The sequence below is a fragment of the Triticum urartu genome, chromosome 3 (genome assembly GCF_003073215.2).
Source record: "Triticum urartu cultivar G1812 chromosome 3, Tu2.1, whole genome shotgun sequence".
NCBI classification, from domain to species: Eukaryota; Viridiplantae; Streptophyta; class Magnoliopsida; order Poales; family Poaceae; genus Triticum; species Triticum urartu.
Genome location: NC_053024.1, coordinates 361,434,066 through 361,456,281, shown reverse-complemented (window position 1 = coordinate 361,456,281; position 22,216 = coordinate 361,434,066).

Here is a 22,216-nt window from a genome sequence, read left to right as displayed (position 1 = left end):
GGAGGGCCTAGGGCTGTACAGAGTTGGTTTATAGAGAAAGGAAACTACACATCCGTACGCTAAGCTTGCCATCCACGCATGGGAGAGTCCCATCCGGACAAGGGGGAAGGCCTTCTATCTTGTATATTCACAACCCATCAGTCTGGCCCGGGTCACATTGAAGGAAATATGCCATAGAGGCAATAATAAAGTTATTATTTATTTCCTTATTTCATGGTAAATGTTTATTATTCATGCTAGAATTGTATTAACCGGAAACATAATACATGTGTGAATACATAGACAAACAGTATGTCACTAGTATGCCTCTACTTGACTAGCTCATTGATCAGAGATGGTTAAGTTTCCTAACCATAGACAAAGAGTTGTCATTTGATTAATGAGATCACATCATTAGGAGAATGATGTGATTGACTTGACCCATTCCGTTAGCTTAGCACACGATCGTTTAGTATGTTGCTATTGCTTTCTTCATGACTTATACATGTTCCTATGACTATGAGATTATGCAACTCCCGTTTACCGGAGGAACACTTTGTGTGCCACCAAACGTCACAACGTAACTAGGTGATTATAAAGGTTCTCTACAGGTGTCTCCGAAGGTACTTGTTGGGTTGGCGTATTTCGAGATTAGGATTTGTCACTCCAATTGTCGGAGAGGTATCTCTGGGCCCACTCGGTAATGCACATCGCTTAAGCCTTGCAAGCATTCTAACTAATGAGTTAGTTGCGGGATGATGTATTACGGAACGAGTAAAGAGACTTGCCAGTAATGAGATTGAACTAGGTATTGAGATACCGACGATCGAATCTCGGGCAAGTAACATACCGATGACAAAGGGAACAACGTATTTTGTTATGCGGTCTGACCGATAAAGATCTTTGTAGAATATGTAGGAACCAATATGAGCATCCAGGTTCCGCTATTGGTTATTGACCGGAGATAAGTCTCGGTCATGTCTACATAGTTCTCAAACCCGTAGGGTCCGCACACTTAACGCTACGATGATAGTTATATTATGAGTTTTATGTTTTGATGTACCAAAGGTTGTTCGGAGTCCCGGATGTGATCACGGACATGACGAGGAGTCTCGAAATGTTTGATACATGAAGATTGATATATTGGAAGCCTATGTTTGGATATCGTAAGTGTTCCGGGTGAAATCGGGATTTTACCGGATTACCGGGAGGTTACCGGAACCCCCCGGGGGCTTAATGGGCCTACATGGGCCTTAGTGGAAAAGGAGGGAAGCTAAGGAAGTGTGGGGCGCACCCCCCAAGGCCCAAACCGAATTGGTTTAGGGCAAGGGGGGCCAGCCCCCATCTTTCCTTCTTCCCCCCTCCCAAGTCCTAATCCAACTAGGAAAGGGGGGGAGTCCTACTCGGAGTAGGACTCCTCCTGGCACGCCTATGCCCTGGCTGGCCGCACCCCCCCTTGCTCCTTTATATACAGGGGCAGGGGGCACCCTAGAGATACAACAATTGATCAAGTTGATCTTTTAGCCGTGTGCGGTGCCCCCCTCCACCATAGTCCACCTCGATAATACTGTAGCGGTGCTTAGGCGAAGCCCTGCGTCGGTAGAACATCAACATCATCACCACACTGTCATGCTGACGATACTCTCCCTCAACACTCGGCTGGATCGGAGTTCGAGGGACATCATCGGGCTGAACGTGTGCTGAACTCGGAGGTGTCGTATGTTCGGTACTTGATCGGTCAGATCATGAAGACGTACGACTACATCAACCGCGTTGTGCTAACGCTTCCGCGGTCTACGAGGCTAGGTGGACAACACTCTCCCCTCTCGTTGCTATGCATCACCATGATCTTGCGTGTGCGTAGGAATTTTTTTGAAATTACTACGTTCCCAACAGTGGCATCCGAGCCAGATTTTATGCGTAGATGTCATATGCACGAGTAGAACACAAGTGAGTTGTGGGCGATATAAGTCATGCTGCTTACCAGCATGTCATACTTTGGTTCGGCGGTATTGTTGGATGAAGCGGCCTGGACCGACATTACGCGTATGCTTACGCGAGACTGGTTCTACTGACGTGCTTTGCACACAGGTGGCTGGCGGGTGTCAGTTTCTCCAACTTTAGTTGAACCAAGTGTGGCTACGCCCGGTCCTTGCGAAGGTTAAAACAGCACCAACTTGACAAACTATCGTTGTGGTTTTGATGCGTAGGTAAGAACGGTTCTTGCTCAGCCCGTAGCAGCCATGTAAAAATTTGCAACAACAAAGTAGAGGACGTCTAACTTGTTTTTGTAGGGCATGTTGTGATGTGATATGGTCAAGATGTGATGAGATATAAGTTGTTGTATAAGATGATCATGTTTTGTTGAAGTTATCGCTAACTGGCAAAAGCCTTATGGTTGTCTCTCTATTGCATAAGATGCAAGCGCCAAATAATTGCTTTACTTTATCGCTATGCGATAGCAATAGTTGCAAGAGCAATTGTTGGCGACACGACCATGTGACGACACATTGATATAGATCAAGATGATGGAGATCATGGTGTCATGCCGGTGACGATGGAAATCATGACGATGCTTTGGAGATGGAGATCAAAGGCACACGATGATGATGGCCATATCATGTCACATATTTTGATTGCATGTGATGTTTATCTTTTATACATCTTATTTTGCTTAGTTCGGTGGTAGCTTTATAAGATGATCTCTCACTAAATTATCAAGGTATAAGTGTTCTCCCTGAGTATGCACCATTGCGAAAGTTCTTCGTGTTGAGACACCACGTGATGATCGGGTGTGATAGGCTCTACGTTCAAATACAACGGGTGCAAAATAGTTGCACACGCGGAATACTCAGGTTAAACTTGACGAGCCTAGCATATAACAGATATGGCCTCGGAACACGGAGACCGAAAGGTCGAGCGTGAATCATATAGTAGATATGATCAACATAGTGATGTTCATCATTGAAACTACTCCATCTCACGTGATGATCGGACATGGTTTAGTTGATTTGGATCACCTGATGTAACACCCCGGATGTAATTTACCTTATTTGTACTCCAACTCTTGCCGTTTCCGGCACTAAGTTATTTTATTTTCCTCGTTGTCGGGTTTTTGTCTCCGTGTGTTTAGTCTTTGTCATGCATCTCATATCATGTCATCATGTGCATTGCCTTTGCATACGTGTTCGTCTCATGCATCCGAACATTTTCCCCGTTGTCCGTTTTGCATTCCGGCGCTCCTATGTTACCCGGTGTCCCTTTCTACCTCTTTTCGTGTGTGGGCGTTACACATTTCCGGATTGGACCGAGACTTGCCAAGCGGCTTTGGTTTACTACCAGTAGACCGCCTGTCAAGTTTCGTGCCATTTGGACTTCGTTTGATACTCCAACGGTTAACCGAGGGACCAAAAAGGCCTCGTGTGTGTTGCAGCCCAACACCCTTCCAAAGTGGCCCAAAAACCCACCTAAACCCCTTCCATAATCTAGAGCGTTCGATCACGATCGTGTGGCCACAAACCGCACCTCATTTGCAGCTTCCTAGCTCCCTCTACCTATAAAAGAGCACCCCACCCCCGAAATTCCGGGTCAAATCTACCCTAACCTAGTCCCCCTCGTCTCTCTGCGCGGCCGGACAACGTCCGCCCGCGCCAGACATCGCCGCCGCCGCAAATCGTGCGCCACCACGTGGTGCAGCTGCCCCACATCGCCGCTACGGGCCCGCAGGCCCAGCGCCGGCCCTCCCCGCGCTCGACCGGGCCCGAGCCGGTCGCCTGCCTCCTCTCGCCGCCCCGCCACCTCAGTTCCCGCGCCGCCGCGGCCTGCCTCGCCGGCGTCCGCGCCTGGGAGAGGAGCTCCAACTTCGGCGGACCCCGTCGCCGGCGCCCCTGCGCGCCGCCCCGCGTCGTGGTCGCCGCCCCCGCCGTCAACCTCCTCCGCCCGCGCCGGATCCGAGCTCCCCACCTCTTCCTCCTACTCCGGCCGAACTCCAGCGGTCCCCAAGTCCGACTCTGGCAGCTTCAGCGATCTCCGGCGAACCTCGGGCCGTGTGCAAGACCGGATCCAATTCTGAGATCTCCCCTCTCGGTTGACTTTTATCCCCGAAACCCTAGCATTTTTGCATACTTTGACATGTCATAACTCTGCATCTGTAGCTCCGATTCGTGCGTCTAGCATACCAAAATGTTCGTCTCGACGAGTACATCATTTCATCTCATTGCATCATTTTCATTTGAGCTCATCTTAATGCCCGAAATGCTTTTGGAAGAGGGCTATGTGATGATAGTTTCAGATCTATTTCAGCAAATGCCCTTTTGTCATTTTTGCCATGATTAATGTGTGCATGCTATGATCCTGAGCTCTACATTTGTTTTGTAGAATGCCATGTCATCTTTATAGAGGTGTATACCATGTATTTTTGTGATCTTTGTGGTTACTAGCACAAGAATGCAAAGTAGCTTACTCAATGATGCTGATTTCAGGGACTTAGAATTTCACCAAGTCCTTGTCCTATTTTTGTTTTTATGCCATATGTTCATGTTGTTTCCTAGTGATCCGTGCATCTTTTGGGCATGATCAGTAAGGATGTTTTGTAGATAATGTTGTGCTCTATCCATCCATGTCTTTGTTTGCAATTATGGAGCAGCCTAGCTTGAGTCAATCGAGCTCTACTTTTGCTATAAAATGTTCCTGGCAGATTGTTAACATGGTTAGCAATTTTGCAGAGCTTATTGTTGTTGATCCGTGCATGCTATATTGTTGTTCTTGCCATGTCTATTTGCTGGGTGTATGCTTAAATTATCATGCAATGCCTCGTAGTGAGTGCATCGAGCTCGTAAACATGCCTACTTGTTAGTCTGTTTTTGCATGCTCCAGTTTTTCACTAAGTCTGAATATGTTTATGTTTTTGCTATGTTCACATGCTCGCAATTGTATTTTCTGATCCCTTTTGGCTCATGGTCACTAAGGGACTTTTTTTATATGCTTAGAGTAGCTTCATGCCATGCCTTGATTTTCCATGAGATGTTCCTGTAACATGTAGTTATCGTGCTCTAAACATTGCTTCCTGATGATAAATTCTTGACTTGTTAATTTCACTAAGTCTGAAACCTGTTATCTTTTGCACTTTTGCCATGCTTGTTTGAGCTTGTTATTGAGTGAATTAGTCGTAGCTCAGTGTTCATCTTTTGTCAAGATTCATGAGTGGATCCCTGCCATGTATTGTGTTGCTATGTTAGAGTGTTGTAGCATGTTGTTCTTGATGCCTTTAGGAGGCTACTTGCTATTTATCGCAGACCGGTGCCATATTTGTTTTGCTTGCCATTTCCAAACCGTGCATCCGATTCTGGTGATCTTTATATCGATTTCGACCGAAATCAACTCACCTTTCCATTGGCACTCTTGGATTTCCAAGTTGAGGCCAGGTTCAATCATTCCTTTGCAAATCTGTCATACGCATCACATATCGCATCCCACATATCATACCATGTTTTGCATGATGTTGCTTGAGCATTGCACGTGGTTGATTGTGTTCCTTTGTGCTTGTTGTTCTTGTTTGGGTAGAGCCGGGAGACGAGTACGTGAACGAGGAGCCTGTTGAGTTCGCTTACGAGGATCAAGGCAACTCTGAGAACTTTGCAGGCAAGATGACCATACCCTCGAAATCACTTCTATCTTTGCTTGCTAGATGCTCGCTCTTTTGCTATGCCTATGCTATGATACCTACCACTTGCTTATCATGCCTCCTATATTGCCATGTCAAACCTCTAACCCACCTTGTCCTAGCAAACCGTTGTTTGGCTATGTTAGCGCTTTGCTCAGCCCCTCTTATAGCATTGCTAGTTGCAGGTGAAGATTGGAGATCGTTCCTTGTTGGAACATGTTTAGCATTGGGATATCACCATATTATCTTGTTTATCTTAATGCACCTATATACTTGGTAAAGGGTAGAAGGCTCGGCCTTATGCCGGGTGTTTTGTTCCACTCTTGCCGCCCTAGTTTCCGTCATATCGGTGTTATGTTCCCGGATTTTGCGTTCCTTACACGGTTGGGTTATAATGGGAACCCCTTGATAGTTCGCCTTGAATAAAACTCCTCCAGCAATGCCCAACCTTGGTTTTACCATTTGCCGCCTAGCCTCTTTTTCCCTTGGGTTTCCGGAGCCCAAGGGTCATCTTTATTAAACCCCCCCTGGGCCAGTGCTCATCTGAGTGTTGGTCCGAACTGGGCAGCATGCGGGGCCACCTCGGGGCAACTCGAGGGATGGTTTTTCTCGTAGCTTGACCTATCTGAGTGTGCCCTGAGAACGAGATATGTGCAGCTCCTATCGGGATTTGTCGGCACATTCGGGCGGTGTTGCTGGACTTGTTTTACCATTGTCGAGGATGTCTTGTAACCGGGATGCCGAGTCTGATCGGATTGTCTTAGGAGAAGGAATATCCTTAGTTGACTGTGAGAGCTTGTGATGGGCTAAGTTGGGACTCCCCTGCAGGGATTTGAACTTTTGAAAGCCGTGCCCGCGGTTATGGGCAGATGGGAATTTGTTAATGTCCAGTTGTAGAAGACTTGAACTTAACTTAATTAAAATGCACCAACCGCGTGTGTAACCGTGATGGTCTCTTCTCGGCGGAGTCCAGGAAGTGAACACGGTGTTGGAGTAATGCTTGACGTAGGTTGTTCTAGGATCACTTCTTGATCATAGTTGTTCGACCGTGCTTTTGCCTCCTCTTCTCGCTCTCATTTGCGTATGTTAGCCACCATATATGCTAGTCGCTTTCTGTAGCTCCACATCATACCTTTACCTTACCTATAAGCTTAAATAGTCTTGATCGCGAGGGTGTGAGATTGCTGAGTCCCTGTGACTCACAGATTACTTCCAAACCAGATGCAAGGACCGATGATACCACTCCAGATGATATGACCGAGCTCAAGTGGGAGTTCAATGAAGACTCTCGTCGTTACTACATTTCTTTACCATATGATCAGTAGTGGTGCCCAGTTGGGGTGACCAGGGACTTTGTCGCATTTGGGGGTTGATCTTTATTTTGGTTCTGTAGTCGGACCTTGAGTGTATTGGATGAATGTAATGACTTATTTATGTATTTGTGTGACGTGGCGAGTGTAAGCCAACTATGTATCTTTTCCTCTTTATTTATTTACATGGGATGTTGTGAAGATTACCGCACTTGCGACATTGCTTTCAATGCGGTTATGCCTCTAAGTCGTGCTTCGACACGTGGGAGATATAGCCGCATCGAGGGCGTTACAAGTTGGTAATCAGAGCCTTCCCCGACCTTAGGAGCCCCCTGCTTGATCAAATCGTTGGCGTTGTTGAGTCTAGAAAAATGTTTTGAGTCATTTAGGAATTATATATATCGGAGAGTTAGGAATTCTTTTTACTCTTCACTCCCTTCGTCGCTCTTGTAAGGCATCCTGACGTAGAGTTTTGACTCTTCTCTTCTCAAATTTCACTAAAAAAATTTAGGATCACGCGGGTATCTTCGAATCGTTCTGATGGTTTTGTGACGAGAACATTGTTCTTGGTGCCTCCTGACATTTAGGGGTTGTGGCACTGTCCTGGGGAGTTGAGCTCCGAGGTGTTGTCGTCACAATTTTATCGTTGAGATTCTGGAATACCTGAGTTTCGCCGACATCGAAAATCTCTTTTATGCAGTTGTTGGTGAGATAACCTCGACGCCACCCAGTACTGGGGCGGGAGTTCGGGAGTATTGCCATAACTTGTATAATGGATGCTTTTCGAAGGTTGAGGTAAATGATTTCCGAAGTTTTCTTGGTTATGTGTTGAAGGATGGATACAGCAGGATGTAGGATTTGCTAGCTTTGGGTGAGATATTATGCTTCCCCTGTATCCCCAACACCTGATTGCATAACCGGAAAGGTTCGAGAGTTTCATAGGTGGGAATTCTTGTAGCTCTAGTTCTTCTTCCGCGGATATTTGGTTTGGGATTGGGTAATCCTCACCGAGTATTTGTTCTTGTCCGTACCTTGTTGTTTTATTCTTCTACCTCTATCTAAGTGGCTTCTCAATTTATGGAAATGTGACCATTTCAATTGGAATTCATTCATTCATTTTGTTTGGATGTGAAGACTATAAGTTGCAATTTCTATCCATTTGATTCAGCTTGAACATTTATCTGTCAAGATGCTAACGGATGTCACCCTCTTCAGGATGGCTCCTGCTAAGGGTCAGAATCAGAATCAGGATCAGCCACCACCACCTCCACCTCCGGAGGCATGGCAAGCTGTGATGGCCGCTACCAATGCAAACACGCAGCTGATCATGCAAATTCTGCAAGAGCGCAACCAAGGGAATCATGGCCATGGCAACAATCAGAATCAGTTTGCTACACTCAACCAGTTCCTCGCTAACCAGCCAAAGACCTTCAGCGACTATGTCAAGGCCTCAGACACTGATGATTGGCTCATGGATATATGCAAGCATTTTGAGTGCAGCAACGTCAGGCCTGAGGACTTTGTCAAGTTTGCCTCCTTCCAACTCAAAGACCAAGATGCAGAATGGTTTCAGCAATACAAAGATTCCAGGGGAGGCCGTGTGATTACCTTGGATGAATTCCGTCAAGACTTCAAAGCTTATCACATTCCTCAGAGTGTTGTTGAAAGCAAGCGTGAGGAATTCCGCAACCTGAAGCAAGGCAGCTTGTCTGTTTACCAGTATAACATTCTGTTCCAGAGGCTCGCTCATTTCGCCAAGCAGGACGTCCCTAACGAGAAGAGCATGATATATTAGTTTAGGGGTGGTCTCAGAGAAGATCTCCAACTTTCTCTCATCATTTTTGAGCTCAAGAAGTACGATGAGTTTTACAACATGGCAATGAAGGAAGAGGCTGCTCAACTGAAGTGTGATGCTTCCAAGAAGCGAGTCAGAGATGCAACTCCTTCTTCCTCAACTCAAGTGGCTAAGTAGCAAAAGTATTGGCTGCGTCCTCCTCCGTTCCGTCAGCCTTATCAGCAGAAGTGCAAAGGTGGCAATGGATCTTCCCACCCACCCAACCCAGGCTTTCAGAACAAGACTTCGGCTCAAGCTCGAAGATCAAGTGCTCTGTATCACCTTCCGCTCTCGGAGGTCACGTGCAACAAGTTCCAACAGAAGGGTCACTATGCCAACAAATGCTTCAATCAGAGGCGTCTTCCTCCTCCTCCTCATGTGAGATCTGCTAGCAATGCAGTGGTCAAGCATAACCCCAAGCATGCCAAGTTCAACTTGTTGAACGCAGCTCAGGCAGAGGACTCGTCAGATGTCATCATGGGTAATCTTCTTGTTAACGATGTTCCTGCAAAAGTTCTTTTTGATAATGGTGCATCGCATTGTTTCATGTCAAAGCCATTTTTTTCCAAGAATGAATTCGTTTCTTCTCATTTGAGCAAATCAATGGATATCGTTTCTCCCGGCAAACATTTGAGTGCCAGTTTGGAGGTTCCAGATGTTACTATCACGTTGGGCGACTATAAGTTTCTTTCTTCTCCAATGTTCCTTCGTAACTCGGATATTGATCTTATTCTTGGAATGGACTGGCTTTCTAAGCACAAGGCTCAGCTTGATTGTGCTTCCAGGCAGATTCAATTGACTCATTCGTCTGAGGATGTAATTGTCTTTGCCGCAAGGGATGATACCATCCGTCTGTTTTCTCTCAATGAGAAGGGTGAGCTGGATGCCATTTCTCAAATTCCAGTCATTTGCGAATATCAAGACGTCTTTCCAGAAGAGCTTCCAGGAATGCCTTCGCACCGGCCAGTTGAATTCGTCATCGATCTTGAGCCTGGCAGGGAACCTGTTTGCAAACGTCCTTACAAGCTTGGACCTGAAGAGTTGAAGGAGCTGAAGAAGCAACTCGATATTAAAGAGCGAATGGGTCTCATCCGACCAAGTTCTTCTCCGTGGGGTTGTGGAGTTCTTTTTGTGAAGAAGAAGGATGGAACAGACCGACTCTGTGTCGACTACCGTCCATTGAACAAGAAGACTATAAAGAACAAGTACCCACTTCCCAACATCAATGAGCTGTTTGAAACTCAAAGGTGCTCAAGTATTCTCCAAGCTTGATCTCCATATGGCTATCATCAGATTCGCATTCGTGAAGAGGATATCCCCAAGACAGCATTCAGAACAAGCTATGGTTCATATGAATACGTTGTCATGTCTTTCGGCCTCGTCAACGCTCCACCAACATTCTCTCGCATGATGAACTTCATCTTCAACCCCTACACAAATGACTTCGTCTTGGTCTACCTCGATGACATTTTGGTCTTTTCCAAGAACAAGGAGGATCATGCCAAGCACTTGCGTTTGGTGCTGGATAAGCTCAGAGAACATCAGTTCTATGCCAAGTTTTCAAAGTGCGAGTTTTGGCTCGATGAGGTTCTCTACCTTGGGCATATCATCTCTGTCAAGGGCATAGCGGTGAATCCTGAGAAGGTGTCTGCAATTGTGAATTGGGAACCACCTCAGAACATGAAGCAACTCCGCAGCTTCCTTGGGCTCGCAAGCTATTGTCGAAGGTTCGTTGAGAACTTCTCTAAGATCACGAAGCCTCTTTCCAACCTTCTCCAGAAGCATGTGAAGTACGTCCTGTCTCTGGAATGTGACATCGCTTTCAACACCCTGAAAGATAAATTAGTCACTGCTCCAGTTCTGACTCCTCTTGATGAATCCAAACCGTTTGAGGTCTTCTGTGATGCTTCCCTTCAAGGTCTTGGTGCAGTGTTGATGCAAGAGAAGAAAGTTGTGGCTTATACCTCTTGCCAGTTGAAGCCCAATGAAAAGAACTACCCCACTCATGACCTCGAGTTGGCGGCAGTTGTTCTTGCTCTTTTAACTTGGAGACATCTCTTATTGTGACGAAAAGTGGACATCTTCACTGATCATAAGAGTCTCAAGTACATCTTCACTCAGCCTAATCTCAACCTCAGGCAGACTCGTTGGGTTGAAATGATTCAAGAGTATAATCCAAGTATCGAATATACTCCGGGCAAGGCCAATGTAATTGCTGACGCTTTGAGCAGAAAGGCTTACTGCAACAGTTTGATTCTCAAGCCTTACCAACCCGAGCTTTGTGAAGCTTTCCGCAAACTCAATCTGCAAGTTGTTCCTCAAGGTTTCCTCGCCAACCTCCAAGTCTCTCCTACTTTGGAAGATCAGATTCGCGAGGCTCAACTTCTTGATGCTATGGTGAAGAAGGTGAAGATTGGGATTGCCAAGAGTCAACCCAAGTACAAGTGCTATCGTCTTGATGACAAGGATACTCTATTCTTCGAGGATCGCATTATTGTGCCTAAAGGTGATCTTCGTGAAGTCATTATGAAAGAAGCTCACAATTCACTCCTCTCTATACACCCTGGAAGTACAAAGATGTACCATGACCTCAAGCAGTCATATTGGTGGACTCGAATGAAGCGTGAGATTGCTCAGTTCGTGAATGAATGTGATGTCTTCAGAAGAGTGAAAGCAGAACACCGATGACCAGCTGGTCTCCTCCAACCTCTTGCCATTCCAGAATGGAAGTTTGACCACATTGAGATGGACTCCATGACGGGATTTCCAAAGTCCAAGCGTGGCAATGATGCTATCTTCGTTGTCATCGACAAACTCACTAAAGTGGCTCACTTTCTGCCTATCAGAGAATCTATCACAGCAGCTCAATTGGCAGAGCTATATACCTCCCGGATTGTCTCTCTGCACGACATTCCGCAGTTGATATCTTCAGATCATGGCAGCATCTTCACCTCTAAGTTTTGGGATTCTTTTCAGAAGGCCATGGGCACCAACATCCGTTTCAGCACAGCTTTTCATCCTCAAACTAGTGACCAAGTCGAGCAAGTAAATCATATTCTTGAAGATATGCTCAGGGCTTGCGTCATCTCCTTCGGTATGAAGTGGGAAAATTGTCTTCCATATGCCGAGTTCTCCTACAACAATAGCTTTCAAACGAGTTCAGGCAAGGCCCCATTTGAAATTCTCTATGGCAGGAAGTGTCGTACTCCTCTTAACTGGTCAGAGACTGGTGAACATCAACTTCTTGGCAATGACTTGATCACAGAGGCAGAAGAGATGTGCAAAGTCATTCGTGATAATCTCAAAGCCGCGCAATCGCGCCAGAAGAGTTACTATGATAGCAAACATCGTGACTTGGCTTTCGAGATCGGAGACCATGTCTACCTCCGCATCTCTCCAATGAAAGGTACTCGTCGCTTCGGTATCAAAGGGAAGCTTGCCCCTAGATATGTGGGTCCTTTCAAGATCTTAAGCAAAAGAGGCGATCTCGCCTATCAACTTGAGCTTCCCTCCAACTTTGCAAACGTGCACGACGTGTTTCATGTCTCTCAGCTCCGCAAGTGTTTCAAGACTCCTGACCACACCGTCAACTTCGAAGACATTTATCTCCAAGAAGACTTGTCTTATCGTGAGCACCCCGTTGCTATTCTTGAAGAAACTGAGCGCAAGACTCGCAACAAGTCAATCAAATTCCTCAAAGTCAAGTGGTCACATATTCCGACCATGAAGGCACCTGGGAACGCAAGGACCACATCCGTTCTGAGTACCTAGAGTTTTTCTAGTCCTAGATCTCGGGATGAGATCCTTTCGTAGTGGTGGAGTGTTGTAACACCCCGGATGTAATTTACCTTATTTGTACTCCAACTCTTGCCGTTTCCAGCACTAAGTTATTTTATTTTCCTCGTTGTCGGGTTTTTGTCTCCGTGTGTTTAGTCTTTTTCATGCATCTCATATCATGTCATCATGTGCATTGCATTTGCATACGTGTTTGTCTCATGCATCCGAGCATTTTCCCCGTTGTCCGTTTTGCATTCCGGCGCTCCTATGTCACCCGGTGTCCCTTTCTACCTCTTTTCATGTGCAGGCATTACACCTTTCCGGATTGGACCGAGACTTGCCAAGCGGCTTTGGTTTACTACCGGTAGACCGCCTGTCAAGTTTCGTGCCATTTGGACTTCGTTTGATACTCCAACGGTTAACCGAGGGACCGAAAAGGCCTCGTGTGTGTTGCAGCCCAACACCCTTCCAAAGTGGCCCAAAAACCCACCTAAACCCCTTCCATCATCTAGAGCATTCGATCACGATCGCGTGGCCGCAAACCGCACCTCATTTGGAGCTTCCTAGCTCCCTCTACCTATAAAAGAGCACCCCGCCCCGAAATTCCGGGTCAAATCTACCCTAACCTAGTCCCCCTCGTCTCTCTGCGCGGCTGGACAACGTCCGCCCATGCCGGACATCACCGCCACCGCAAATCGTGCGCCGCCACGTGGCGTAGCCGCCCCACATCGCCGCCGTGGGCACGCAGGCCCAGCGCCGGCCCTCCCCGCGCTCGACCGGGCCCGAGCCGGTCGCCTGCCTCCTCTCGCCGCCCCGCCGCCTCAGTTCCCGCGTCGCCACGGCCTGCCTCGCCGACGTCCGCGCCTGGGAGAGGAGCTCCAACTCCGGTGGACCCCGTCTCCAGCGCCCCTGCGCGCCGCCCCACGCCGTGGTCGCCGCCCCCGCCGTCAACCTCCTCCGCCCGCGCCGGATCCGAGCTCCCCACCTCTTCCTCCTACTGCGACCGAACTCCGGCGGTCCCCAAGTCCAATTCCGACAGCTTCAGCGATCTCCAGCGAACCTTGGGCCGCGTGCAAGACCCGATCCAGATCTCTCGGTTGAGTTTTATCCCCGAAACCCTAGCATTTTTGCATAATTTGACATACCATAACTCTGCATCCGTAGCTCCAATTCATGCGTGTAGCATATCAAAATGTTCGTCTCAACGAGTACATCATTTCATCTCATTGCATCATTTTCATTTGAGCTCATCTTGATGCCTGAAATGCTGTTGGAAAAGGGCTATGTGATGATAGTTTCAGATCTATTTCAGCAAAAGCCCTTTTGTCATTTTTGCCATGATTAATGTGTGCATGCTATGATCCTGAGCTCTACATGTGTTTTGTAGAATGCCATGTCATCTTTACAGAGGTGTATGCCATGTATTCTTGTGATATTTGTGGTGACTAGCACAACCATGCAAAGTAACTTACTCAATGATGCTGATTTCAGGGACTTAGAATTTCACTAAGTCCTTGTCCTGTTTTTGTTTTTATGCCATATGTTCATGTTGTTTCCTAGTGATCCATGCATCTTTTGGGCATGATCAGTGAGGATGTTTTGTAGATAATGTTGTGCTCTATCCATCCATGTCTTTGTTTGCAATTATGGAGCAGCCTAGCTTGAGTCAATCAAGCTCTACTTTTGCTATAAAATGTTCCTGGCAGATTGTTAACATGGTTAGCAATTTTGCCGAGCTTATTGTTGTTGATCCGTGCATGCTATGTTGTTGTTCTTGCCATGTCTAGCTTCTATGCCATGTCTATTTTCTGGGTGTATGCTTAGATTATCATGCAATGCCTCCTAGTGAGTGCATCGAGCTCGTAAACATGCCTACTTGTTAATCTGTTTTGCATGCTCCAGTTTTTCACCAAGTCTGAATCTGTTTATATTTTTGCTATGTTCACATGCTTGCAATTGTATTTTCTGATCCCTTTTGGCTCATGGTCACTAAGGGACTTTTGTTATATGCTTAGAGTAGCTTCATGCCATGCCTTGATTTTCCATGAGATGTTCCTGTAGCATGTAGTTATCGTGCTCTAAACATTGCTTCCTGATGATAAATTCCTGACTTGTTAATTTCACCAAGTCTGAAACCTGTTATCTTTTGCACATTTGCCATGCTTGTTTGAGCCTGTTATTGAGTGAATTAGCCATAGCTTAGTGTTCATCTTTTGTCAAGCATCATGAGTGGATCCCTTCCATGTATTTTGTTGCTATGTTAGAGTGTTGTAGCATGTTGTTCTTGATGCCTTTAGGAGGCTACTTGCTATTTATCGCAGACCGGTGCCATATTTGTTTTGCTTGCCATTTCCAAACCGTGCATCCGATTCTGGTGATCTTTATATCGATTTCGACCGAAATCAACTCACCTTTCCATTAGCACTCTTGGATTTCCAAGTTGAGGCCAGGTTCAATCATTCCTTTGCAAATCTGTCATACGCATCACATATCGCATCCCACATATCATACCATGTTTTGCATGATGTTGCTTGAGCATTGCACGTGGTTGATTGTGTTCCTTTGTGCTTGTTGTTCTTGTTTGGGTAGAGCCGGGAGACGAGTACGTGAACGAGGAGCCTGTTGAGTTCGCTTACGAGGATCAAGGCAACTCTGAGAACTTTGCAGGCAAGATGACCATACCCTCGAAATCACTTCTATCTTTGCTTGCTAGATGCTCGCTCTTTTGCTATGCCTATGCTATGATACCTACCACTTGCTTATCATGCCTCCTATATTGCCATGTCAAACCTCTAACCCACCTTGTCCTAGCAAACCGTTGTTTGGCTATGTTACCGCTTTGCTCAGCCCCTCTTATAGTGTTGCTAGTTGCAGGTGAAGATTGGAGATCGTTCCTTGTTGGAACCTGTTTATTGTTGGGATATCACCATATTATCTTGTTTATCTTAATGCACCTATATACTTGGTAAAGGGTGGAAGGCTCGGCCTTATGCCTGGTGTTTTGTTCCACTCTTGCCGCCCTAGTTTCCGTCATATCGGTGTTATGTTCCTGGATTTTGCATTCCTTACACGGTTGGGTTATAATGGGAACCCCTTGACAGTTCGCCTTGAATAAAACTCCTCCAGCAATGCCCAACCTTGGTTTTACCATTTTCCACCTAGCCTCTTTTTCCCTTGCATTTCCGGAGCCCAAGGGTCATCTTTATTAAACCCCCCCTGGGCCAGTGCTCATCTGAGGGTTGGTCCGAAGTGGGCAACCTGCAGGGCCACCTCGGGGCAACTCGAGGGCTGGTTTTACTCGTAGCTTGACCTATCTGAGTGTGCCCTGAGAACGAGATATGTGCAGCTTCTATCGGGATTTGTCGGCACATTCGAGCGGTGTTGCTGGACTTGTTTTACCATTGTCGAGGATGTCTTATAACCGGGATGCCGAGTCTGATCGGATTGTCTTAGGAGAAGGAATATCCTTCGTTGACCGTGAGAGCTTGTGATGGGCTAAGTTGGGACTCCCCTGCAGGGATTTGAACTTTCGAAAGCCGTGCCCGCGGTTATGGGCAGATGGGAATTTGTTAATGTCCGGTTGTAGAAGACTTGAACTTAACTTAATTAAAATGCACCAACCGCGTGTGTAACCGTGATGGTCTCTTCTCGGCGGAGTCCGGGAAGTGAACACGGTGTTGGAGTAATGCTTGACGTAGGTTGTTCTAGGATCACTTCTTGATCATAGTTGTTTGACCGTGCTTTTGCCTTCTCTTCTCGCTCTCATTTGCGTATGTTAGCCACCATATATGCTAGTCGCTTGCTGCAGCTCCACATCATACCTTTACCTTACCTATAAGCTTAAATAGTCTTGATCGCGAGGGTGTGAGATTGCTGAGTCCCCGTGACTCACAGATTACTTCCAAACCAGATGCAGGGACCGATGATACCACTCCAGATGATATGACCGAGCTCAAGTGGGAGTTCGATGAAGACTCTCGTCGTTACTATGTGTTTTTACCAGATGATCAGTAGTGGTGGCCAGTTGGGGCGATCAGGGACTTTGTCGCATTTGGGGGTTGATCTTTATTTTGGTTCCGTAGTCGGACCTTGAGTGTATTGGATGAATGTAATGACTTATTTATGTATTTGTGTGATGTGGCGAGTGTAAGCCAACTATGTATATTTTCCTCTTTATTTATTTACATGGGATGTTGTGAAGATTACCTCACTTGTGACATTGCTTTCAATTCGGTTATGCCTCTAAGTCGTGCTTCGACACGTGGGAGATATAGCCGCATTGAGGGCGTTACACGTGATCACTTAGAGGATTAGAGGGATGTCTATCTAAGTGGGAGTTCTTAAGTAATATGATTAAATTGAACTTAAATTTATCATGAACTTAGTCCTGATAGTATTTTGCAAATTATGTTGTAGATCAATAGCTCGCGTTGTTGCTTCCATGTGTTTATTTTGATATGTTCCTAGAGAAAACTAAGTTGAAAGATGTTAGTAGCAATGATGCGGATTGGATCCGTGATCTGAGGTTTATCCTCATTGCTGCACAGAAGAATTATGTCCTTGATGCACCGCGAGGTGACAGACCTATTGCAGGAGCAGATGCAGACGTTATGAACGTTTGGCTAGCTCAATATGATGACTACTTGATAGTTTAGTGCACCATGCTTAACGGCTTAGAATCGGGACTTCAGAGACGTTTTGAACGTCATGGACCATATGAGATGTTCCAGGAGTTGAAGTTAATATTTCAAGCAAATACCCGAGTTGTGAGATATGAAGTCTCCAACAAGTTCTATAGCTAAAAGATGGAGGAGAATAGCTCAAGCAGTGAGCATGTGCTCAGATTGTCTGGGTACTACAATCGCTTGAATCAAGTGGGAGTTAATCTTCCAGATAAGATAGTGATTGACAAAATTCTCTAGTCACCATCACCAAGTTAGTAGAACTTCGTGATGAACTATAATATGCAAGGGATAATGGAAACGATTCCCAAGCTCTTCGTGATGCTGAAATCGACGAAGGTAGAAATCAAGAAAAATATCAAGTGCTGATGGTTGACAAGACCACTAGTTTCAATAAAAGGGCAGAGGGAAGAAGAAGGGGAACTTCAAGAAAACAGCTAACAAGTTTCTCAAGTAAAGAAGCCCAAGTCTGGTCCTAAGCCTGAGACTAAGTGCTTCTACTGCAAAGGAACTGGTCACTGGAAGTGGAAATGCCCCAAGTATTTGGCGGATAAGAAGGATGGCAAAGTGAACAAAGGTATATTGGATATACGTGTTATTGATGTGTACTTTACTAGTGTTTATAGCAACCCCTCAACATTTGATACTGGTTCAGTTGCTAAGAGTAGTAACTTGAAATGGGAGTTGCAGAATGAACAGAAACTAGTTAAGGGCGAGGTGACGATGTGTGTTGGAAGTAGTTCCAAGATTGATATGATCATCATCGCACACTCCTATACTTTCGGTATTAGTGTTGAACCTAAATAAGTGTTATTTGGTGTTTGCATTGAGCATGAATATGATTTGATCATGTTTATTGCAATACGGATATTCATTTAAGTTAGAGAATAATTGTTGTTCTGTTTACATGAATAAAACCTTCTATGGTCATACACCCAATGAAAATGGTTTGTTGGATCTCGATTGTAGTAATACACATATTCATAATATTGAAGCTAAAAGATGCAAAGTTAATAATGATAGTGCAACTTATTTGTGGCACTGCCGTTTAGGTCATATTGGTGTAAAGCGCATGAAGAAACTCCATGCTGATGGGTTTTTGGAATCACTTGATTATGAATCACTTGATGCTTGCGAACCATGCCTCATGGGCAAGATGACTAAGACTCCGTTCTCCGGAACAATGGAGCGAGCAACTGACTTATTGGAAATAATACATACTGATGTATGCGGTCCGATGAGTGTTGAGGCTCATGGCGGTTATCGTTATTTTCTGATCTTCACAGATGTTTTGAGTAGATATGGGTATATCTACTTGATGAAACATAAGTCTGAAACATTTGAAAAGTTCAAAGAATTTCAGAGTGAAGTGTAAAATCATCGTGACAAGAAAATAAAGTTTCTACGATCTAATCGCAGAGACAAATATTTGAGTTATGAGTTTGGTCTTCATTTGAAACAATGCGGAATAGTTTCGCAACTCACGCCATCTGGAACACCATAGTGTAATGGTGTGTCCGAACGTCATAACCGTACTTTATTGGATATAATGCAATCTATGATGTTTCTTACCGATTTACCACTATAGTTTCGGGGTTATGCATTAGAGACAGCTGCATTCACGTTAAAAAGGGCACCATCTAAATCCTTTGAGACGACACCGTATGAATTGTGGTTTAGCAAGAAACCTAAGCTGTTGTTTCTTAAAGTTTGGGGCGGTGATGCTTATGTGAAAAAGTTTCAAACTGATAAGCTCGGACCCAATTCAGAGAAGTGCATCTTCATAGGATACCTAAACGAAATTGTTGGGTACACCTTCTATCACAGATCTGAAGGCAAATTCGTTGCTAAGAATGGATCCTTTCTAGAGAAGGAGTTTGTCTCAAAAGAAGTGAGTGGGAGGAAAGTAGAACTTGATGAGGTAACTGTACCTGCTCCATTATTGGAAAGTAGTTCATCACAAAAATCTGTTCCTGTGACTACTACACCAATTAGTGAGGAAGCTAATGATGATGATCATGTAACTTCAGATCAAGTTACTACCGAACCTCGTTGGTCAACCAGAGTAAGATCCGCACCAGAGTGGGATGGTAATCCTGTTCTGGAGGTCATGTTACTTGACCATAACAAACCTACGAACTATGAGGAAGCGATGATGAGCCTAGATTCCGCGAAATGGTTTGAGGCCATGAAATCTGACATGGGATCCATGTATGACAACAAAGTGTAGACTTTGGTTGACTTGCCCGATGATCGGCAAGCCATAGAAAAGAAATGGATCTTCAAGAGGAAGACGGACGCTAATAGTAGTGTTACTATCTACAAAGCTAGACTTGTCGAAAAAGGTTTTTGACAAAGTTCAAGGTGTTGACTACGATGAAATATTCTCACTCGTAGCGATGCTTAAGTCTGTCCGAATCATGTTAGCAATTGCCGCATTTTATGAAATCTGGCAAATGGATAAACAAAACTGCATTCCTTAATGGATTTATTAAAGAAGAGTTGTATATGATGCAACCAGAAGGTTTTGTTGATCCTAAAGGTGTTAACAAAATGTGCAAGCTCCAGCGATCCATCTATGGACTGGTGCAAACATCTCGGAGTTGGAATATACACTTTGATGAGTTGATCAAAGCATATAGTTTTATACAGACTTGCGGTGAAACCTGTATTTACAAGAAACTGAGTGGGAGCACTACAACATTTCTGATAAGTATATGTGAATGACATATTGTTGATCGGAAATAATGTAGAATTATTCTGCAAAGCATAAAGGGGTATTTGAAAGGAGTTTTTCAAAGAAGGACCTCGGTGAAGCTGCTTACATATTGAGCATCAAGATCTATAGAGATAGATCAAGACGCTTGATAAGTGTTCTTCAATGAGTACATACCTTGACAAGATTTTGAAGTAGTTCAAAATGGAACAGTCAAAGAAAGAGTTTCTTGCCTGTGTTGCAAGGTGTGAAATTGAGTAAGACTCAAAGCCCGACCACGGCAGAAGATAGAACAGCCATAGGTTCTATAAAGTATGCCATGCTGTGTACCAGATCTATTGCATACCCTACCACTGAGTTTGGCAAGGGAGTACAATAGTGATCTAGGAGTAGATCGCTGGACAGCGGTCAAAATTATCCTTAGTGGAATAAGGATATGTTTCTCGATTATGGAAGTGATAAAAGGTTCGTCGTAAAGGGTTACGTCGATGCAAGTTTTGACACTAATCTAGATGACTCTAAGTCTCGGTCTAGATACATATTGAAAGTGGGAGCAATTAGCTAGAGTAGCTCTGTGCAGAGCATTGTAGACATAGAAATTTGCAAAATACTCATGGATCTAAATGTGACAGACCCGTTGACTAAAATTATCTCACAAGCAAAACATGATCACACCTTAGTACTCTTTGGGTGTTAATCACATAGCGATGTGAACTAGATTACTGACTCTAGTAAACCCTTTGGGTGTTGGTCACATGTCGATGTGAACTATGGGTGTTAACCACATAAAGATGTGAACTATTGATGTTAAATCACATGGCGATGTGAACTAGATTATTGACTCTCTAGATTATTAACTCTAGTGCAAGTGGGAGACTGAAGGAAATATGCCCTAGAGGCAATAATAAAGTTATTATTTATTTCCGTATTTCATGATAAATGTTTATTATTCATGCTAGAATTGTATTAACTGGAAACATAATACATGTGTGAATACATAGACAAACAGTATGTCACTGGTATGCCTCTACTTGACTAGCTCATTGATCAGAGATGGTTAAGTTTCCTAACCATAGACAAAGAGTTGTCATTTGATTAATGAGATCACATCATTATGAGAATGATGTGATTGACTTGACCCATTCTGTTAGCTTAGCACATGATCGTTTAGTATGTTGCTATTGCTTTCTTCATGACTTATACATGTTCCTATGACTATGAGATTATGCAACTCCCGTTTACCGGAGGAATACTTTGTGTGCCACCAAACGTCACAACGTTACTAGGTGATTATAAAGGTGCTCTACAAGTGTCTCCGAAGGTACTTGTTGGGTTGGCGTATTTCGAGATTAGGATTTGTCACTCCGATTGTCGGAGAGGTATCTCTGGGCCCACTCGGTAATGCACATCACTTAAGCCTTGCAAGCATTTTAACTACTGAGTTAGTTGCGGGATGATGTATTACAGAACGAGTAAAGAGACTTCCCAGTAACGAGATTGAACTAGGTATTGAGATACCGACGATCGAATCTCGAGCAAGTAACATACCGATGACAAAGGGAACAACGTATGTTGTTATGCTGTATGACTGATAAAGATCTTCGTAGAATATGTAGGAACCAATATGAGCATCCAGGTTCCGCTATTGGTTATTGACCGGAGACAAGTCTCGGACATGTCTACATAGTTCTCGAACCCGTAGGGTCCGCACGCTTAACGCTACGATGACAGTTATATTATGAGTTTTATGTTTTGATGTACCAAAGGTTGTTCAGAGTCCCGGATGTGATCACGGACATGACGAGGAGTCTCGAAATGTTCGAGACATGAAGATTGATATATTGGAAGCCTATGTTTGGATATCGGAAGTGTTCCGGGTGAAATCCGGATTTTGCCGGATTACCGGGAGGTTACCGGAACCCCCCGGGGGCTTAATGGGCCTACATGGGCCTTAGTGGAAAAGGAGGGAAGCTAAGGAAGTGTGGGGCGCGCCCCCCCAAGGCCCAAACCGAATTGGTTTAGGGCAAGGGGGGCGGCCCCCCTCTTTCCTTCTTCCCCCCTCCCAAGTCCTAATCCAACTAGGAAAGGGGGGTAGTCCTAATCCCGGTGGGAGTAGGACTCCTCCTAGCGCGCCTATGCCCTGGCCGGCCGCACCCCCCCTGCTCCTTTATATACAGGGGCAGGGGGCACCCTAGAGACACAACAATTGATCAAGTTGATCTTTTAGCCGTGTGCGGTGCCCCCCTCCACCATAAT